The following is a 20,125-nucleotide window of genomic DNA, read 5'->3' as shown; positions in this document are numbered from 1 at the left end:
CTGCTCCGGCCGTGTGTAAGAAGAGCAGTCGTACTAAACACACACGGCGCTAGGGTGAGGGAAAGCAGAAGAGACGCGGCCTCCTGCTTCGGGTGGACCTTGCGGATACCTAAGCGGCATCTCGTCCCTACGCAGTTTAACCTACCCATGCTTCAAGGGAAAGAACAAGTTGGCTAAGAGAGTCTTACGAAGTTTAAGTTAATCGAAAGATTGAAACTTCAGGACATGATGTCGCCTCCCTCTTTTTATGTTTTTTGTTGCCAAAAAGAACGGGCAGCGAGCTGTTGAGATTCAAGTGAGTCAGCACACTGACTTACCGGCTTTGAAATCCTCCCTAGCAAGTGTTTTCCTACCAAGCAAAGAGTAGTAAATGCAGGTACTGAAGGATATTTACTATAAACCTAGGATACGATAATTACCATCTGAGAAAAGCGCCAAATACATATGAGATTCATTAAAAAAGAAAAGAAAAGAAATACAGGCCCCAAGATTCCTGAACCCCTCTCAAAAGTAAGAACTGAAAACCCCGATTCCCACTCGTGTAGAGCCTTATTGGACTGTAAACACAGAAAGGAAAATAGAACCTATGTAAAACTGCCACGTCTCATGTGGTGGGAGGGGTCACTGCCCAGGCCCTCGGCTATAGGATTTAAGTAGCCCCTGAAGATTTGAAACACTGAAGGATGGGCGTGATTCTCCCCTTCGGGCTGCCAGAGAGGAATCACTGTTTGAATGAGGAAAACAGGCAGCATGCCCTAAGGGAGCCCACCGTCAGAGGACCGGCTTCTCGTCACAACCCTGATGACAGCCGTGTCTCAGGCAATGCCCGCGGGTAGTTAGTGGTTACAGCCTGGAGTTAAAAGGGCAAAACCACCAGCAGCCTCCCCTATGGCCATTCTGCCCTTTCCCCTAATTTCTCCTGGGATGGTAATGAGCCCAGCTAAAAAACTACATTTCCCATCCTTCCTTGAAGCCAAGTGCGGCCATAAGACATAAGTAAGGTTAATGCATTTGATGAAGACACAGGTTTAGGACGACCAACTCATTGCCTATACGTTCTGAATTTCAGCCACGAAAACCCTGTATCCCGGGAGACTCCTCAGCCCTGGACAAACTGGGACGGCTGGTCATCCCAGTCGAAGGCTCTGTGAAAGGCGAGATGGCAGGTGGCACGTGCCGGCTCCCGTCTGCCCGTCCCCTCTTGATGCACGGGGTGTGGACTCAATCCTAGAGGTGACGATGAATCGACAGACATGAAGACAAGAGCCGCCAAGTTATGTTAGCGGCAAGAGCTTGACAGGAAGAACCGTTAACTAGGTCCAAAGCTGTTACAAGCTAACGGAAAGGGTACAAAGAGAACTCTGTCTCTTGGAGGTCGGGACTAAACGAGGTGGATGACTCGGTGGTGGTGATGGGGGCACGACAGGAAGGGCTTGGGATTATGGAGATGTAGGAAGTCAGAGGGAGCTGACACTCTGGTTCCCGAGGCGGGGTGGGCTGGCTGTGCTGGTGGTCCCGAGGGGTCACAGTGAGTCGTTTCCATAGGCGTTCGAAAAGCAGAAGACAAGAAGCTGCTGCTACCCAACGGAACTGACGATGCAGCAGCAGAGAGGCTTTGCTGGAACAGAGTTTATGGGAGCAAGGAGCTGGTGCAGACCTAACGCGGAGGAGCCCTTCTTTCCTTCCCCTTCCCTGCCTCGCAGGCTTGGTCTAGCGCCACCTATTGGCAGATCCTGCCAGGGAGCCGGCTGGCTAAACAGAAGCGCGGTGTGCAGGTCTCAGCCGCAACTCCACAGAGCCCCAGGCTAGGACGATGGGTTTGGGGCTGAGAGGCCGTAACTTAGTAACTGGCACACCTTCCCCGGTCACATCACCTTCCCTTCCCCCCAGGAGGAAACCACGGCACCAACTTTTAAGTTGTTTTCTTGCTTTTCCTTAGAGTTTTATCACATACCCATGCAACCCTGAATGACGTGTTTTGATTTTCCTGTTTTTAAACATTTAATGATTGGAATTAAACTGCCTATGATCTATCCTGTCTGGCTTTTTACAGTCGAATTGGAGATGCACCCATGTTTTGCAGGTGGAGGTAGTTCATTCATCTCCAATGCTTTACTGGATTCCGTTGCGTGAACGGGCCGCACTTTATTCATTCAACTGTCGATGGACATTTTTAGCTACGACTCTGAGGACAGTTCCTGTACGTGTTTCCTGAAGCCCGTGAGCACACGTTTCTCCAGGTGGTTCTCAAAGTGTGGCCCCCAGGTCAGCTGCATCAGCGTCATCTGGGAGGGAACTTGTTAAGGATGCAGACCCTGGAGCCCTACCCCACACCTCCTGACTCATTCTGGGAATGGGGCCCAGAAGCCCTCTGGGGGATTGTGACGTCGGCTAACGTTAGAACCACTTTCCTAGGTTACACATCCAGAAGTGGATTTGTGAGTCATCGGACATTTTTCTAGACAATGTCAAACTATTTCCCAAAGTCACTGTACCAATCTGTGCTCCCACCTGTGCTGTCTTAGAGTCCCCATGGCTGTCTGTCTTGGTGACCACTTGGCTGGGTTTTGCCGGTCTGGAAGGTAAAGAGATCTCTCACAGTTTTAACGGGCACGTGGATAACTTCCAGTGAGGGTGAGCACCTTTCTCCGAAGCCTCTTGGCCCTTTGTGTGAAGTGCCCATTTTCTCCTATGGGGTTGTCTATTTTTCGTTATCAGTTTGAAGTTCTTTACATATTTGGAAAACTGGTTTTTCTTGGTTATGTTTGTTGCAGGTGTCTTCTACCGCTCTGAGACCGGCCTTCTCACCTCAGTTTTCTCTTTGTTGCCATTCTTTGATGAACAACTTCTTGATTTTAATTATCGCTATTTTTATGATGAATGCTTTTAATGACTTAAGAAATCATTCCCTACCCCAAAATCCTGAAGATGGTCTCTAATGTCTTTTAAAAACTTTGTAGCTTTGCCTTTCACATTTAATTCTTTTTTTTAATAAAGTATTTTAAAAAAAATTTTTATTTATTTTTGGCTGCGCTGGGTCTTCGTTGCTGCACACAGGCTTTTCTCTGGTTGCGGTGAGCGGGGGCTACTCTTCATTGCGGTGCACGGGCTTCTCATCGTGGGGGCTTCTCTTGTTGCGGAGCACGGGCTCTAGGCGCGTGGGCTTCAGTAGTTGTGGCACACGGGCTCAGTCGTTGTGGTGCACGGGCTTGGCTGCTCCGCGGCATGTGGGGTCTTCCCGGACCAGGGCTCGAACCCGTGTCCCCTGCGTTGGCAGGCGGATTCTTAACCACTGCGCCACCAGGGAAGCCCCACATTTAATTCCTGAATCCATCTGCAATTGATTTTTGCATGTGATGTGAGGTACGGCTTCCATTTCGTTCTCTTTTTCCACGTGAATACCTAATTTTCTTAGCACCATTGATTGAAAACTACGCCTCTGCAGTGCCACTTCTGCCATCAATTGTTTATGCACGTGGATCTGTGTCCGAGTGCTCTGCTGTTTCATTGGCATATCTGCGTGTACTGGAATGGATACCGCGCTGTACAGGACACCCTGTCACCTCCTCTGCTGCCACTCTCCGCAGAAGGATCCATCCTCTCAGAGGAGCTCAATGCCCTCGAGTTGAGTTGTTCCTTTGCGCCGATATCGTTACAGCCGGATGAGGTTAACAGCGTTGTCTGTCATTTTGCTTTGGCTCACACGTTTCCGTGGGTGTTTCACGCCCTCTCCCCACACAGCATCCCTGGCTGTTGACACCCTCCCCTTCCTCCAAGGCCCCTGCAAGGCCGACACCGCTGATCACCTGTGGCCAGAAGGGAGCCCTTCCTCCTCAGACACACCTGCAGTAGGACGTCTGTGTGAGTTTGCTGGGGCTGCCGTAATAAAGCACCACAGACAGAGTAACTTAAACCACAGAAATACATTATGGCGCAGTTTGGGAGGCCAGAGGTCTGAGATCAGGGTGTCGGCAGCGTCGCGCTTCCCCTGCAGGCTGGAGGGAAGGGTCTGTCCCGGCCTCTCTCCCACCTGCTGGCAGTTCCTTGGCTTGTGGCAGCCTAACTCTAGTCTTCCCAGGGCATCCTCCTGTGTGCCTGTCTGTCTCCATTTTCCCCTTTATATAAGGACACCAGTCATCTTGGATTTGAGGCCCACCCTACTCTGATACAGTTTCATTTTAACTAATTACATCTACGACCACCCTATTCCCAAAGAAGGTCCCATTTCGAGTTACTAGCATTTGGGTTTCAACAGGTGAATTTCTCAGGGACACAATTCAACTCGTAACAACAACGGATCATCTGAAACCGGGACACTCTGGAGAGTGAACCAGGACACTCATGATAATTAACCCAGGATCACGGCTTAGACCGCGAGTGCTGGGGATGGGCCACGATGCGTCGGTTACCCCACGAAGGGAGAGGCCAGGGGATCCCCATCACGCGAACCTTTAGCATTGGCACTGGCTCACGGGGGAGGCTTTGACTGCAAATGACAGGAAGCCCAGCTTGACGTGGCTCCAGCACGCGGCAGGATTATGACCTTCCAGACGAGAACTCAGGAGAAAGGGCGGCCCTAGGATGACCGACTCCGTGACTCAGGGATGCCAGGAAGGACGCAGCTTCTGGCCAGCACGGGGCTCCTTTGTCCTAGATGGATCGACTCTTGTGATTTTGAGGTGGCTGCAGGGGCCTGAGGCCCCTCCTCTTCCCAAACCAGGATCTGGAGACCGTCTCTGCTTTGTGCATCTCTTTTCTAGGAGCAAACACTTCTCTCAGGACCTCCCTCCCCCAGCCCACTTCCCCTCACGTCTCATTCGCCGAAAAGACACCACATGCCTCTGTTTAAACCACTTCCAGGCGAGGGGTTTGCGACCACCATGCTTTTCTTAGCCCGATCATGGGTTTCTCTTAGGAGCTGGGCCCCAGCTCTCCTGAAGCCGGTGGAAAGATGGTACAGGACAAGAATCTGGGTTCTCGCGGCAGGAAAGACAGAAGGGTGGAGAGGAGGCCGCTAGGTTGGCAACTACAACGCATTTGCCGCAAGAGGAGAGAGACCAGGGTCCCGGAGACCAGCAGCATCTCAGGGACAGGCAGGGGAGGTTTTCATGGCTGGGCATGGCAGCGGAAAGCCAGGAACCATGGATGTTTAAGGCGGTATTCTTTCTAGTACATTTATTAAATGTAATGTTCGGGGAAGTTGGCAGCAGTACCCACGTCTCCTAAGGTGGAAAGTGGGATAATTGAGGTCAGATCGTTTCGTTTATTGCCCTGGTCTGAAATCATTTCACACCGATTTGCTCTGCAATTCAGCGTCACTACAGAGTACCAATGAGGAAAAGGCCATCAGTAACAATGACCGTTACCAAGCAACAAGCAGCCATAGCAAGAATTAAATAAAAGGAACGTAAATGGACCCGTCAACTCAATCACCAGAAAAAGGCAGCATATGGGAGAAAAAGAATAGGAGAAAGTTTTCCCAGTTTCTGTTCAATTTCATTGAGAAAAACTACATGCCACGATGCAACATGATGCAACATACGGTCGCTGCAGAAAATTAGGAAAATATGTATCAGAAAGAAACTAATCACAGGCATGACTTTACCACTGACGGCTTTTAAGAGTTGGGTGCATTTTCTTCAGAACACACACATGCTCAGTTTCCTATCTTGCTTTTTCTACTTCACTTTATACAGTGTTTCCCCACGTTATTAAAAATCCCTAGTGGACATCATGTTAAGTAACTGCATACCACAGGCATTGATCAATTACTCTTTCCAAAACACTATAAATTGGTGCTTTGGAAGGAAGGCACAGGGGAAAGGAGGTGAGTTGAGAACCTAAGCGCCAGCCCTTCCTCACTGTTCTCCTTGTAAGGCCAACTGGCCTGAGGCAGGGGAATGCAATCAGACTCACAGGTTGAAACTGCCCTGGAGACTTTCCGGACCACCCAGTTCCAGGAACTGACCTGGGGACTTTCCACCCGGCCCAGCCTTCCCGCCCTTCGAGGGACGGGACTAACGGTCCCCCAGGATACCCGAAAAGACCACCAAATAAAGAATAACCTGCGTCCTCCCGGATTCGCCACACCGCTTTCCCTTCTTCCCCTATAAATTCTGCCCAAACCCTCGTCCGGGCGCGACTTCTCTGGCCCCTTTCTCTCGGACCAGTGAACCTCGCCCGGGAGCGTTCCCAACTAAAGCTTGTTTAAGCTCTCCTCCGTCTTTGGTGCCGTTCCTTACACTCCCGTGCTGAGTTCTGACCTTAGGTCAAAGGTGTGGCATCTTGCTAATCTCCAGTTTGGGAAAAATAAAAACCTGTGCTGGGGACGGGGTGGGAGGGAGGTCTCTGAATTTTGTGGTGGCAGCCCATGCATTGCTTTGTGCTGCAAACCATAAAGCCAGTACACAAAACGTTCCAATTATTAGTGGCATATATATATTTTTAAGGTCAGCCGTCAAGGGCCTCAGCACTTCCTGGAATCACAGTGAGTGGGCCTTCAGCTGTACCTTAAATTTCCTACCTTCACTGGTGTGATGGCTCCTTCGGAAGCTCTGTAGAGCTATCATTATAATCATCTCTCCTGTTACAGGGTCATTTTATTTAATTAAAAAAAAAAACAAAACCCTCACGATAGCGAAGCTGCAGAAGTACTTTTTAACCGCCATGCTGGCAATGCCCCCGCTGCGCGATTACAGCGCGAGCCAGGCAGGATCACCCGCGTTCCAGTCATTTGACCCCGTTAACCTCCGAGGCATGAGCAGGCATCACCCATCGCAAATCAGGTCGCAGAATCTGCCTCTCAGGTGTTTCTTTCTGAGAAGAGCGCTGCTCACCCTCTTGGGTTGGAGCAGTGCACTGGTGGTGTCATGTGAGACTGTGCTCCCCTGGTCTCCTGGGCGGCAGCACGTGAGAAGCACCCTCCCCCGCGTCCCAAAGCGTGTTCTCATAAATTATTCAAGAGGCCAAGTCCAGGCGAAGGAGCGTGGACTCTGGAGCAAGACAGACCTGGGTTTAAATCCTAGGTTTCCGCTAAGTGGCCTGTTCTCGTGACTAGACCAGGGCAGCTGCTTGGCCCCCGGGAGCCCTGGTGTTCTCACCTGTAAAACAGGAAAATAATACAAGCTCCACGGAACCCAGAACTCAGCAAGGGCTCAGGACTGGACAAAAATGGCTAGTGGGAGGCTTCTGTGCTCAGAGCCCAAGGTCGTGTTCAAGGTGAGACTGGCACGCATAGGGAGGCCGTATCCCGGGCAGGCCAAAATCTGTACTGTGAATCACACCCCTGCCTTGCGAGGCCCAGGATGATGCTTTTTCAATAAACTGCTGTCTCTTTATTCATCTGATTTTCCAAGCTCATGCTCTGCGTTGCTTTTGGACGGACTTCTGCCCTCAAATCTAAATGGATGACATGCCGATGCTCTTTGAGCCAGCTTTTTTCCTTTCCTTTTTTTCCTTCAAATTAAAATTTAACAAAGAGAACTTGCCTGTACTCAGAGGCATAAATGTCTAGGACTGTTGCTCCTGCTGCCTGATAGGGGCCCAGCACCTGAATAAAAAGGCCATTTCTCTCTGTAACAGGACAATTCAGACACAGACACGGGACCAGAGATAACATGCCCCCTGGTCCCTGGGGGGATGAGGGCTTGCTGGGGAAATGCCTGCCTGGTGTTCTGGCCTGGGCCTTCTGTTTAAAAAGAGAAGCCAGGGCTTCCCTGGTGGCGCAGTGGTTGAGAGTCCGCCTGCCCATGCAGGGGACGCGGGTTCGTGCCCCGGTCCGGGAGGATCCCACAGGCCGCGGAGCGGCTGGGCCCGTGAGCCATGGCCACTGAGCCTGCGCGTCCGGAGCCTGTGCTCCGCGACGGGAGAGGCCACAGCAGTGAGAGGCCCGCGTACCGAAAAAAAAAAAAAAAGAGAGAGAAGCCAAACTTCCTATTTATAGATGAACGAGTAATGCAGTATCAGTTATTGGTTAAGGCAGGACAACAACATGGGAAAAAAATAGACAAAGGGGTTGAGGTTCAAGGTTATGTCGGAGAAAGAAAGCAGACGGGATTTTTGTTTCATCTCTCCCATCCTCCTAGTATGCGTCTACTTTTAAAAAATACCACTTAATTGGGTCTTGTTGGTTTCTAAAACAAAACAAGGCAGGGGCTGCGTGCAGGTGAGACCCCTCGCTGGCCATCCCTGCACAGCCTTTTGGGAGCACAGGTGCCACCGGCTGAGGTCCAGACCCCTCTCCAGGCGGCTCCTGTTCGTGTGTGTGTGGGTCCGGGAGGCCCCGGCAGGCGTCCTGTTAGCGTTACGCTGGTGAGAGGGGCTGGGGACTCTCGCTGCTCAGCTCTTTCTCTCTCTCTACAAAGCTCTGCCTGCTTAGAAAAGAGGTTTTGTTCAACTCCTTTTTTGGCCTCGGAGGCACCAAAGGGAGTGATTAATAGGGAACCACCTCGAGGTTTCGATAGGCCACAGCTAGAGCTCCAGGGCCTCGGGGGTCTTTGTTCCCCGGGCTTGCGCTTCGGGTGGGCCCAGGGGGCGGTGGCTGGGCCTCGCCAAGCGCTAGGGCCCGCTGGGGCCTGGAGACCAGGGTTTATCTTGTGAAATCCAGCAGACAGGAGGCAGGGCTGGAGACGGACATGCCGATTCCCGGGGGCAGGGTGCAAGGAGGGCTCCTCAGTGGAGGCGGCATGGCGGTCTGGCCTCCAGGCCTGGGGACAGGGACGCGGCACTGGGCCAGGCTCGGCTAAGCTGTGGGCAGGCTGAACGGGGCTCCTGTGACCACACAAAAGCAAGGCAGGCTTGGGACACAAGCGGAAGGTAACCAGGCACAGGGCGGGGAGTGAGGGGGCGGGTTAAACAGAAAGGAAAGCAGCCTGGCCTGCCCAGGCCTGGAAACCATTGTCCCTGCGGCGAGGGGGCACACGGCTGGATGCTTCCTGGGGTTGCATTTGTCCCCGCGGTGGAGCAAGGGGATTAGAAGGTTCTCCTGTGGAGGTTTGCCTTCCTCAGGCCCCAGGCCCCTTCCCTTCATTCATTTGACAACTGCCAGGCCCCCATTAGGACGGGAGCATCCTTGCAAACTCAAGCCGGGCGCCTGGCAGCATCTGTGGAGACTGTGCCCGGCCCTGACCACGTTCGCAGGCGCAACGCAGAGGGGAAACGATGACATGGCTGACGGCGACCTCCCTGTAGCACGGAAGTGTTTCACGGCATGTTTTCAGAGAAGATAGAGCATGGTTGATGCGGGGAGTGTCTTAGTCAGCTCGGCTGCTGTAACAAAGACACCACGGACTGGGGGGACTTAAGCAACAGACATTTATTTCTGACAGTTTGGAGGCTGGGAAGCTCAAGACCAAGGTGTCGGCTGATTAGATGTCTGGTGAGAGCTTGCCTTCTCTCCGCGTCCTCACGTTGCATGGTGAGAATGAGAAAAATTGCTCTTGTGTCTTTTCTTATAAGGGCACTAACCCCATCCACGAGGACTCCACCCTCATGACCTGGTTACCTCCCAAAGGCCCCATCACACTGGAGATTAGTGTTTCAACAAATGAATGGTGGGGTGTGTGTGTGAATAAACATTCAGTCCACAGCAGGGAGTAAGGCTACCTGGGTGTGAGCCTTGGCCCTGCTCCTTATAAGTCACGTGGCCTCGTGCAAGAGGCATGGCCTCTATTTCAGCGTCCTCAGCTGTAAAGTGGGGGTTTGTTGTGGCTGAACTGCATTTTCTCCAAATTCGTATGTTGATGGCCTGAGCCCCAGTGCCTCAGAGCGTGACCTTATCTGCAGACTGGCCTTTACAGAGGTGAGTAAGGCAAAGTGAGGGCACAACATGGACCCTAATCCCATGGGACTGGTGCCCTTATACGAAGAGGAGGTCAGGACACAGACACGCACAGAGGGATGACCATGTAGAGACACAGGGAGAAGACGGCCATCTCCCAGCCAAGGAGAGAGGCCTCAGAGGAAACCACTATTGATCTCAAACTTGCAGCCTCCAGAATTGTGAGAAAATAAGTGTCTGTTATCTAAGCCGCCCCATCTGTGGCATTTATTATAGCCTCCTGAACTAAGATGGGGTGATAACAGTACCTGCCTCCCCCCAAGGCCGTTCTGAGCATGAAGTGATGGAACACCTGGGGAGCAGCTGCAGGCGGCATCACACGCCACAAAGGGCTTCAGCCCTGAAAACATGCCACCCCTGTGCCATGCCCGCCCATGTCTAGGCAGAGCTGCAGACACAGCATCCAATGGCCACTGTCCCTCGTCCCCATCCCCGTGTACGGACCTGGTTAATGGCTTTACATGGCGAATGAATCAGGAGGCGGGTTCAGCCCATCAGGCACCACAAAACCCAACTCAGGATGGTCTAAACAATGCCGAAGCGTGTCAGTCACATACCTGGGATCTCGGTACAGATGGAATTTCGGTGTGGCTTGACCCAGGGCTCCACCTTCCTCGGTTGATGATGACGCCGGAAGCCTGATGGTTGCAGCGTCCCAGGCTCTGCACTGCTCATCCTCTGTCACCGCCCCTGGAGGGGAAAGGCCATTTCTTCTCACGGCTGCCTCGTAGAAGATGGGAGCCCTTCTCTGGAAACTCCTACCAAATGCCTGTTTCAATTGGACGCCTGATCTTTCCTGAATGGCTCAGGGAATGGCAGACGGTGACTCAGAATCATTTGCTGGCAGGTCACCCTGTGTGGTGTAGACTCAACCGGACCCACCCCAGAGCTGGGGTCAGCACCTCTTGCCCCTTGATGGCTCTGTAACGGGTGAGGGCTACAGGAATGCTGGCCACTTAACGATGTGGTCCACTGAAAGGGGCCATCTCACCACCTCCTGACGCTGTCCCACAAGGCAGGGACCACTGTCATCTCCCATTTAAAGGTAAGGAAACAGAAGTTCATGGACACAGGTAGGCAGGAGGTAAAAACTCAGGCACTGGAATCCAGCTCTCAACCTCAGACCTGCTTTGCAGTGTAGACAGGCCACAGAGTCAGGACAGTGAGATCACAGGCGCAAACAAACCCACTAAAACCCACTGCCAACCTTCCTCAGAGTCAGACTACCCGAGAGCATTCTGGTGCAGTTCTTTCCTGCTATTTTTATGGTACTTAGTTTCCTCCCCAACCTTTAAAAATTGAGACATGTAACTCACATACAAAAAGACGCATACGTGCAGTGCTGCCAAACAAAGGACCACAAGCTTAGCAGCTAAAACGCACACACGTTGCCAACCTTGGTGTCTGTGGGGCAGCAGTCCCGGTATACTGCTCAGCTGGTCTTCTGCTCAGGGTCCCACGGGGCCACGATTGAGGTGCTGGCCCAGCTTCTTCTGGGCTGCTGGTTGCCCTCAGGTCCCAGAAGCTCCATGGTTCCCTGCCAAGCGTCCTTCTCTGGGGCCGTTCACAACATGGCTGTTTGCTCCTGAGAGGCCAGCGGGAGAGTCTGTCTCCAGTTGTCATGGGGTCCTGGGAGAGATGGGCGTGACATCCAACTCCCTTTACATACGATGCGACCTAAAGGGAAGGGATGCCATCACAGTCCTTTCACCAAATTCTACTGATTAGAAGCACATCGCAGGCCCCGCCTACACTCATGGGGAGGTGATGATACAAGGCATTGACTTATGGGGGGGCAGGGGTGTTTCACCTTCCCGTGTGTCTAAGTTTAACCCAGAAACAGAACATCGCCTACCCTCCCAGAAGCCTGGCTTACCCACCCCCAGGCCCGCTTAGAGGTTAGACCAGTGTGGAGTTAGAGCCAGTTAGAGCTGATTGTTAAATATTCAGGAATTCCATGAGCTAGCTGTTAAACACAGATGTTATAAAAAATTGAATTATATAAACTTAGAGTGAAATCAATTCTTTCAAAAACAAGGTCTCAAAACTCACCACTTCATGATTACTTTACTAAAACCCGTGCTTTTGAGGTTACTCACATCTCTTGTACCTGTATGGGGGAAACACTTTCCCTAACTCTGCATTCAAGGTATTTCAAGTTGGTTCAGATACTCCCAAGTTGGCCATTAGAGAAATAGTTACACTGTGGAACTCTGAAAATGCTACAATTCAGAGACTGAAGGCCAAGTGAGGCCCTTGCTCAAGCGAAGAATGGCTTTTACATGTTTAAAGGTTGGTAAAATATGAAACAAAGAATATGTGCCAGAGACCACTGGTGTCCGGCAAATATGTATCTGGCCCTTTGTAGAAAACATTTCCCAACCCCTAGCCTAATAATGGAGAAAATTAACAGTGCAGCTAAACTTAAAATTGTGTCCAGTTTTTAGCCATTATATTATGACTGGCACAAAACGTTCGTCCAGTACTGGAAAAATGATCCAATACAGCAAAGAAGTTGCTCACATCACTGATGAATAAAGATCTGTATCTTTTTGGTTCATTTCTGTCTCACTCATTGATGTTATTAAATCAACCAGCGTTTGTATCACATATTACACTTAATGACAATAAATTTATTGGAAAAACAGTGGGTTGGGAGACAACTCAATTTGATAGATTATGATTGAATTTTAACCATAGGTTGGCCATGGATACAAGAGTTCAGCAAAAATAAGCAACAGCAACATCTGAGGATCAAATGGCTCCAGGGAACTTACAAGAAAGAGTACTGTGTTTTACCATTTTTGGTAGGCTGTGTACTGCACATGCTTTATACTAGTTAAAATTCATAATAAATGTATGTGTCTACATATGCACTCCTCCCCCTGCCAGCTGTTAAACATGTACCACCAGCCTGAACTGTGGGCGAGATACTTCCTGATTTCCTTTATAATTTAACCACTTTTAGGTTTCCTCTTACCTAGGTGTGGCCCATCTTCCTTAGGACCTGTGGCAACGTCTGGTACATACTAGGTATTTTAAAAATACGGAAGTGGGTAAACTTCTGAGAAACACTAATTTTACACAGCAACCAGCAGTGGCAATGCAACTGTGAGCCTTTAAGATAAAATGGCAGAAAAAAAGGGGGAACGTTTCTTTGCTTTTCAATCTCTATAAGGCCCTGCTCAAATCTGTTTTTGTTTTTTTTTGCGGTACGCGGGCCTCTCACTGTTGTGGCCTCTCCCGTTGCGGAGCACAGGCTCCGGACGCTCAGGCTCACCGGCCATGGCTCACGGGCCCAGCCGCTCCGCGGCATGTGTGAGCTTCCCGGACCAGGGTACGAACCCGTGTCCCCTGCATCGGCAGGCGGACTCTCAACCACCGCGCCACCAGAGAAGCCCACAAAGGTTTGTTTTTTTTAAGGCCCTTTTCAAATCTTTTTATACTTAACGGAATAAAGTCAAAGGACAAAAAAAAAAAAAGTTAACAGCCACAACAGTGACTACCACAGACTCCTTACTTACTACGGGCCCAAAGGTGTTTCTAACGTAGAATCCCATAATTCACCCTCCGTTCATTTATTTTACTAAGCGTTTTACAGCGCGCCTATAGGAAACCAGCGGTGTCGGCCCTCCGGTAACTTAAACTCAGGCTGGGGAGGAGCAGCCGGCCTGCAGCACCCCCCCCCAACCCCCGGCCCGCGCGGATGCCCCCAACGCGCGTCACAGCCCGGCTGCCGTGCACGTCCGGCCGCGGGCCCCACTTGCGCGGGGCACGGTCTCAAGCCTCCGCCAGCCCCGCACGTGTGCCGCCGGGGGCTCGCCCCGCCCGTGTGCCCCCGGAGGCTCGCCCCGCCCCGCCCCCTTGGGGACCGGGGCGCCGCGGACCCGCAGCCGTCACGAGGACGCAACGGACCTACGCCCGGCTCCCGCGCAGACCGGAAGGCGCGTCGTGACACGTTGTGCGCAGGCGCGACGTGCAGCGCAGAGCATCTGGCCGCCGCTAGGGGCCGCTGGGGCCGCCAGCGCCTTGGGGGAGGGGAGGCCGCCGCGCCGGGACCGGACCACGTGCGCACCACGTGGCGCCCCCTGCAGCCCCGGACTGCGGTAGGGTCGCCGGACCGGCCACGCCGCGCAGCCACCAGCCCGCAAAGGCGAAGGGCTGGGTCTCCCCGCCGGCGGCCCCGTTGACCTCTGACCTCTAATCTCACTACCGTTAGGGTCACCCCTTGCCGGTGGCCGCGCGGTGTGTTTATAAACAGAACTCCCGGCGGGGCCAAAACCCCGGATCGCGGATTCACGCCCGGGGGAGCGGAGCTTTCCGTGCCGTTTGCCTTCTGCGCATGCGTCCTGCGGGGCGCCGGCCGGTTCCTCCTGCTTTTGCGCACTGGCGGGCGGGGCGGGCCGCCGCGCCGGGCGGGGTCGCGCTGCCGGGAAGGGGCTGGCGGCGGCCGGGAAGAGCTGGATGAGGCGGCTGCAGCCCTGCCCCCGGCCCTGCCCGGTCCTTCCCCACCCTTCCTGGCTGTGTGACCTGGGCAGGCCGCCTGCCTGCTCTGAGCCGGGTCCTCGCCTGAACGGCGGGTCACAGATGGTGGTCGCGCAAGTGAAATACTGACCTTCCCTGGCTGTGTCCTTGGCCCGTGTTGACCCCTCGGGGCAGTGTCGCCTGGCCCTGAAGCGAGCCTTAAACATTTCCGTCCACCCGTGTTGACGAGTGGGTGAACAAAATGTGGTATCTACCCGCAGTGGAATACTATTCAGCCTTAAAAAGCAACGGAGTAAAATTTGTGTTACATATATATATATATATATATATATTTTTTTTTTTTTTTTTTTTTTTTTTTGCGGTCCGCGGGCCTCTCACTGTTGTGGCCTCTCCCGTTGCGGAGCACAGGCTCCGGACGTGCAGGCTCAGCGGCCATGGCTCACGGGCCCAGCCGCTCCGCGGCATGTGGGATCTTCCCGGACCGGCATACGAACCCATGTCCCCTGCATTGGCAGGCGGACTCAACCACTGCGCCACCAGGGAAACCCTGTGTTATGCATATTTTAACCACAGTATGACATGTGCTGTATAACATGGGTGGATCTGGAAGAATACTCCGGACACAGAATGACACGTGCTGTATGATTCCACTTACAGACATCTCTGGAATAGGCAGATTCACAAGTAGCCAGGGGCTGGGGAGGGGACCAGGGAGTATTGATAGGGACAGAGTCTCAGTTTGGGAGGATGAAAAAGTTCTGGAGAGGGATACTGGTGATGGCTGTACAACAATGTGAATGTACTTAATGCCCTGAATCTACACTTAAATCTACACTTAAATCTACACTTAAAAGCGGTTAAAGCGCTAAATTGCCTGTTACGTGTATTTTAAGCCCCGCCCCCCCATCAGTTCACGTTGTGCCTGAAAATATCCTTCCCATGTTTTAAAAGGCCTGGCCCTCTCTCACCCTGCCTGTGTCATTTTGAACCCCTCTAGCCTCACCCTGGCGCTTTTCTTACCTGGAACACACCACCCTCCTCACTTCTTCTTGCGGTTCTCTCTGACAAATGTTTGTCCCTCTCATGGATGTGTCCTTCTTTGTATATTCATTCGTTTAATCAACATGTATCCATGCTTACCTTGTGCTAGACTTTATACAAGGAGCAGGGGACACACAGGTGATCAAAGCAGGGAAGGGCTTTCCTCTCACAGACTTTGTATCTGGCAGAGGGCATAGTCAATAAACACAAACAGAAAAATATCAGATGGTTGGTTAAGTGCTTAAGAACCCCCTGGCGATGTGATAGCAGCTGGGGATCGGAGATCTAATCTAGATCAGGTGGTCCTGAGGGGCTCTCTGAGGGCTGACTGTTTGAACTGAGACCTTACAAGATAAGGAGGCGGCCATGGAAGATGCGGGGAGGGAGGGGAATTTCCAGGGAGAGAGAGGAAGCTAGTGGAAAAAACCCTGAGGCCAGAACCATTTCAGTGTGTTTTAGGAACTGAAAAAAGGGCAGGTGGTAGGAGCCCGTGAGCAAGGGAGAGGTTTAAGAAGTGACGGCAGGGGCTTCCCTGGTGGCGCGGTGGTTGAGCGTCCGCCTGCCGATGCAGGGAACATGGGTTCGCGCCCCGGTCCGGGAGGATCCCACATGCCGCGGAGCGGTTGGGCCCGTGAGCCATGGCTGCTGAGCCTGCGTGTCCGTCCGCAACGCGAGAGAGCGCAGCGGTGAGAGGCCCGCGTACCAAAAAAAAAAAGAAGTGAGGGCAGAGAGATAGGTGCTCCCATTACTAAAACCATGGAACAAATTACCCTCAAACTTGTAGTGTAAAACAACCAACTTATCTGACTCACGATTTGATGGCTCAGCAGTTTGTTTAGGTCTCAGCCAGGCAGTTCTCGCTTGGGGGGGGGGTGGTCTATGCGGAGACCATGAGACAGTGGTGGGGCTGTGGGCAGCTGAAGGTTGGATGGGGCTGGATGTCCAGGTTGGCAGGCGACACTGGCCGTCAGCTGGGAGCTCAGATGGGGCTGCCCGTCTGTGGCTGCCTCCACGCGGTGATCTGAGATGAAGTGCTCTTTTCTTGCAAAGCAAGGTTCCCAGGGGAACCAGGTGGAAAGGACACCGACTTTTTTTTTTTTTTTCGTTGCGGAGCACAGGCTCCGGACTCGCAGGCCCAGCGGCCATGGCTCACGGGCCCAGCCGCTCCGCGGCATGTGGGATCTTCCCGGACCGGGGCACGAACCTGCGTCCCCTGCATCGGCAGGCAGACTCAACCACTGCGCCACCAGGGAAGCCCCTAGGACACCGACTTTTAAGACTTATCCTTGAAAGTCACGTAGTCTCATTTTTGTCATACTTGGTTGGTCGGAGCAATCAGAAACCCGCACAGTTTCAAGGAGAGGGGGAAAAAGAAAAGACGACATGAATGCATTTCTACCCTAGATTCCTAGATTCTCAAACCAGTCCATAAGCACCCTCTGGGAAACGTACGGACTGATCGGCCTCAAAAATGGTTAAACACAGCTGTACCCAATCTAGCATTATGCATTTACTCTTTTAGACTATAACTAATTGAGTGTTGCTTTAGTATTGCTTCAAGAATAGCTCACGTAATGTTGGTGGAGATAGGGAAAAAGAAATAAAGCAGAGGGGACGGAGACCCCACCTCTCGGCGAGAGGAGTGTCAAAGATTTTTGGAGCCAGGTTTTAAAATCACAGCACAGGTGATCTTAGCTCTTTGTACAGGTGGAGAAAATGATGCTTCCGGGCAAAGTGACTTGCCCGGGGTTACAGGACAGAGCAGGGCTGGGCTGAGTGAGCCAGGCCCCTCCCACATCTTTCCGACCCTCCTCGACTCCAGCCACAGGGAAGGGAGGTTTCAGGATCAGAGTCTCACGACCCGGTTTTGGCTCAGACGTCTCCTCAGAGAGGCCTTTGGAACACTGCCCTGTTCAAGCAGCGCACGGCCTTCTGGCTCATGACCCTGATTTAGTGCCTTCACAGCCCTTATCACTCGGATTATGGGTTCATTGTCTGTCTCGCCCGCTCCCGGGAGCCTCGTGTGTCTCTCACCGCTGCCTTTGCAGCCTCCAGCCGGGGCTTAGACCGCAAGAAGCATCGATGAAGCGCCCGCAAGGAGCCTATGGGTTTAACGCAGGGTTGGCTCAGCCGGTGCGCCCGGCCTTCCTAACTGCCGCCTGAGACAGCCATATAGACATCAGCGTGGTCCTCCCAGCAACCCTCAGGCCCATTTTATAGAATAGGAAATAAAGGCTCTGGAAGGGAGAACCAGGATTGGAGCTGCGGACTAGATCGTTTTTCCACTGACGACAGCCCTCTCCCCTTCTCCCAAACTTGTCACGGGTTAAAGAGGCAGTAAGTTGGGGGCTTTAGTCAACTGTGGGGTCCGACGGGGATGGCTGCGAGCGGTCTTTATTAAAATATGTGTGTCTGGGGACTTCCCCGGGGGTCCAGTGGTTAAGACTCGCGCTTCCACTGCAGGGGGTGAGGGTTCGATCCCTGGTTGGGGAACTAAGATGCCACGTGCCCCGCAGCGGGCCAAAAAAAAAAGAAAAAAAAAGTGTGTCTGTTTACATCACACCTTATCTCTGAAAGGACAGAGGCTTGCCACACCCTTTGGTGGCATCGCCTTCCTCAGTGGCACCAATGGTTGATTTTAGAAGAGGACCCTCGGGGAGTCTAACTGCAGTGTGTTGGCAAGTTTCATCACCGGCCAGCAGGATGGGTAGGCCCGGCCGGGCCCATGGTCCCAAGGATCCGGCAGGAAAAATCCTCGGTGTCCCTACCTCATGTGACTTGTCCCCCTGCCAGCAGAGTGGAGCAACTGGCAGAGTCCCAGACACCACTCCTCTGAGTGTGCCACAAACAGCTTGTAAGACATGCGGGGGCCAACGCGAAATTACAGGATCCCAGACCTGGAGACAATTCTGCTGGTGCAGGAGCCATGAGGCCACTAATGCCACTTGTGACACGAGTCCACAGTAACAGGAGACAGCTTCACTGAAGCATCTGTTTAAAAAAATTCAGCCTTCCCTACCCACCAAATTGTAATTTGTTCATAATTTTTTTTTTTTTTTTGTGGTATGCAGGCCTCTCACTGTTGTGACCTCTCCCGTTGCGGAGCACAGGCTCCGGACGCGCAGGCTCAGCGGCCACGGCTCACGGGCCCAGCCACTTTGCGGCATGTGGGATCTTCCCGGACCGGGGCACGAACCCACGTCCCCTGCATCGGCAGGCAGACTCTCAACCACTGCGCCACCAGGGAAGCCCCGGAATTTTTAAACCTTATTTTTTGGCTCAGTTTCCTCCAGCTCTGCCTCACTCCCGCAAATTTGGAGAAAATCCATGAACTCCTTCAATATCGAGGTATATATCTATCCCTGGAATGGTATCCCTTTTTTCTGCTTTTCAACAGAAAAAGTCCATTTTACACACACACACACACACACACACACACACACAGTACAAGGTAACCGTGCATAAGTAGTATGACCTTGTAGTAATAAAGAGTTCGGTTGCTGAACATGTGAGAACACATTGTAGGGTATAGGTTTGGAATTCTAACATTTAATAACGTTGGAGACAATGTCTAAAGCAATCCTCCAAATGAAGTCTGAGGACCACTCCTGGTCTGTCCAATGTTTACTGGTCCCTGACAAAAAAAAAGAACAGAAACCGGAAATAAGCATTTAGAAACTTCTTGAGCAATTTGACCTTTTAATGACAACCAGGAGTGGATTCTGTAGACGTCATTTATTTTACAAAACACATTGGGAAGAAGACGGAAGCCTGGTCCTTCACCACACATAGAACTCACCTAAAAGTTTTTGTACATGATGTGAGCTCTACCCAGAAACCCAAGACAGTTGGAAAACTACCATAAGAAGGGTGGGTACACAGCATTAAAAAAAAAAAAAAATCGACAGGAGCTCTATATACAAATAATACCTCCTTATAAAATAGAAGATCCCTTTTACAGTAGAAGCGAAAATGAAAATATCCAGGAATAAATGAAGAAGTGTGCAAAATCTTTATGATTGATTTTTCTCCCTTTAAAAACCGGAAGACACAAGGAATTTTCTTGACAAAATTGAGGTGTTTTAGCTGATTAAGTAGGACTCGGACCACTTTGCAATAGTCCAAAAGAAAGCCAAGGTATGAGTCCAGGAACTCATGGCTTCTTGAAGAGACTGAAAAACACACGTCTGCCACTCTGAATCTGCCTATTCCAGATATTTCATGTAAAGGCATCATACGCTATTATTCTTTCCTGTCTAGCCTCTCGTTTAGCTTATGATGTTTTCAAGGTTCATCCATGGTGTAGCACGCATCACGACTCCATCCCTTTTCATGGGCGAATAATATTCCAGTGTGTGGATAGACCACATGTCGTTTATCCATTCATCTATTGGTGGACACTTGGGTTGTGTCTATTTTTTTGGCTGTTGTCAATAATGCTGCAGTGAATGTGCATGAGCAAATATCTGAATTCCCGTTTTCAATTCTTTGGAGTGTATTCCTGGGAGCGGAATTGCTGGGTCATATGGTAGCTCCATTTTAACTTTCGGAGGAACTGTCAGACTGTCTTACAGCATTACACCATTCTACGTCCCATCGGCAATGTGCGAGGGTCCCAATCTCTGCCCATCCTCACCGGCACCTGTTATTTTCCACTGTTACCATGAGATCCATCCTGGTAGGTGGGAGGTGGCATCTCACTGTGGTTTTCTCCTGCGTTTCCCTACTGATAGTGAGGTTGAGCATCTTTTCCTGTGCTTG

At 51.8% G+C, this 20,125-nt stretch overlaps 1 long non-coding RNA gene across 5 annotated transcripts in view; it reads right to left on the bottom strand.

The window, feature by feature from the left end:
- LOC115847095 (uncharacterized) overlaps positions 1–20,125 on the bottom strand; it is a 175,723-nt gene that overhangs the window by 11,345 nt on the left and 144,253 nt on the right. For 3 of the 5 annotated variants that reach the window (XR_009558913.1, XR_009558910.1, XR_009558914.1), the window contains exons 4-5: positions 11,235–11,515; positions 10,396–10,528 (exon numbers count right to left, since the gene is read on the bottom strand). This is a non-coding gene — a long non-coding RNA (uncharacterized lncRNA). Of the gene's footprint in view, positions 1–10,395; positions 10,529–11,234; positions 11,516–11,890; positions 13,311–13,753; positions 14,061–20,125 lie in introns of those variants that run through there. The other 2 variants (XR_009558911.1, XR_009558912.1) reach the window with 2 other exon arrangements.

This window comes from Globicephala melas, chromosome 15, assembly GCF_963455315.2.
Source record: "Globicephala melas chromosome 15, mGloMel1.2, whole genome shotgun sequence".
Lineage (NCBI taxonomy): Eukaryota > Metazoa > Chordata > Mammalia > Artiodactyla > Delphinidae > Globicephala > Globicephala melas.
The sequence above is the reverse complement of the archived record's forward strand: the minus strand, read 5'-3'. Positions and strand labels throughout refer to the sequence as shown.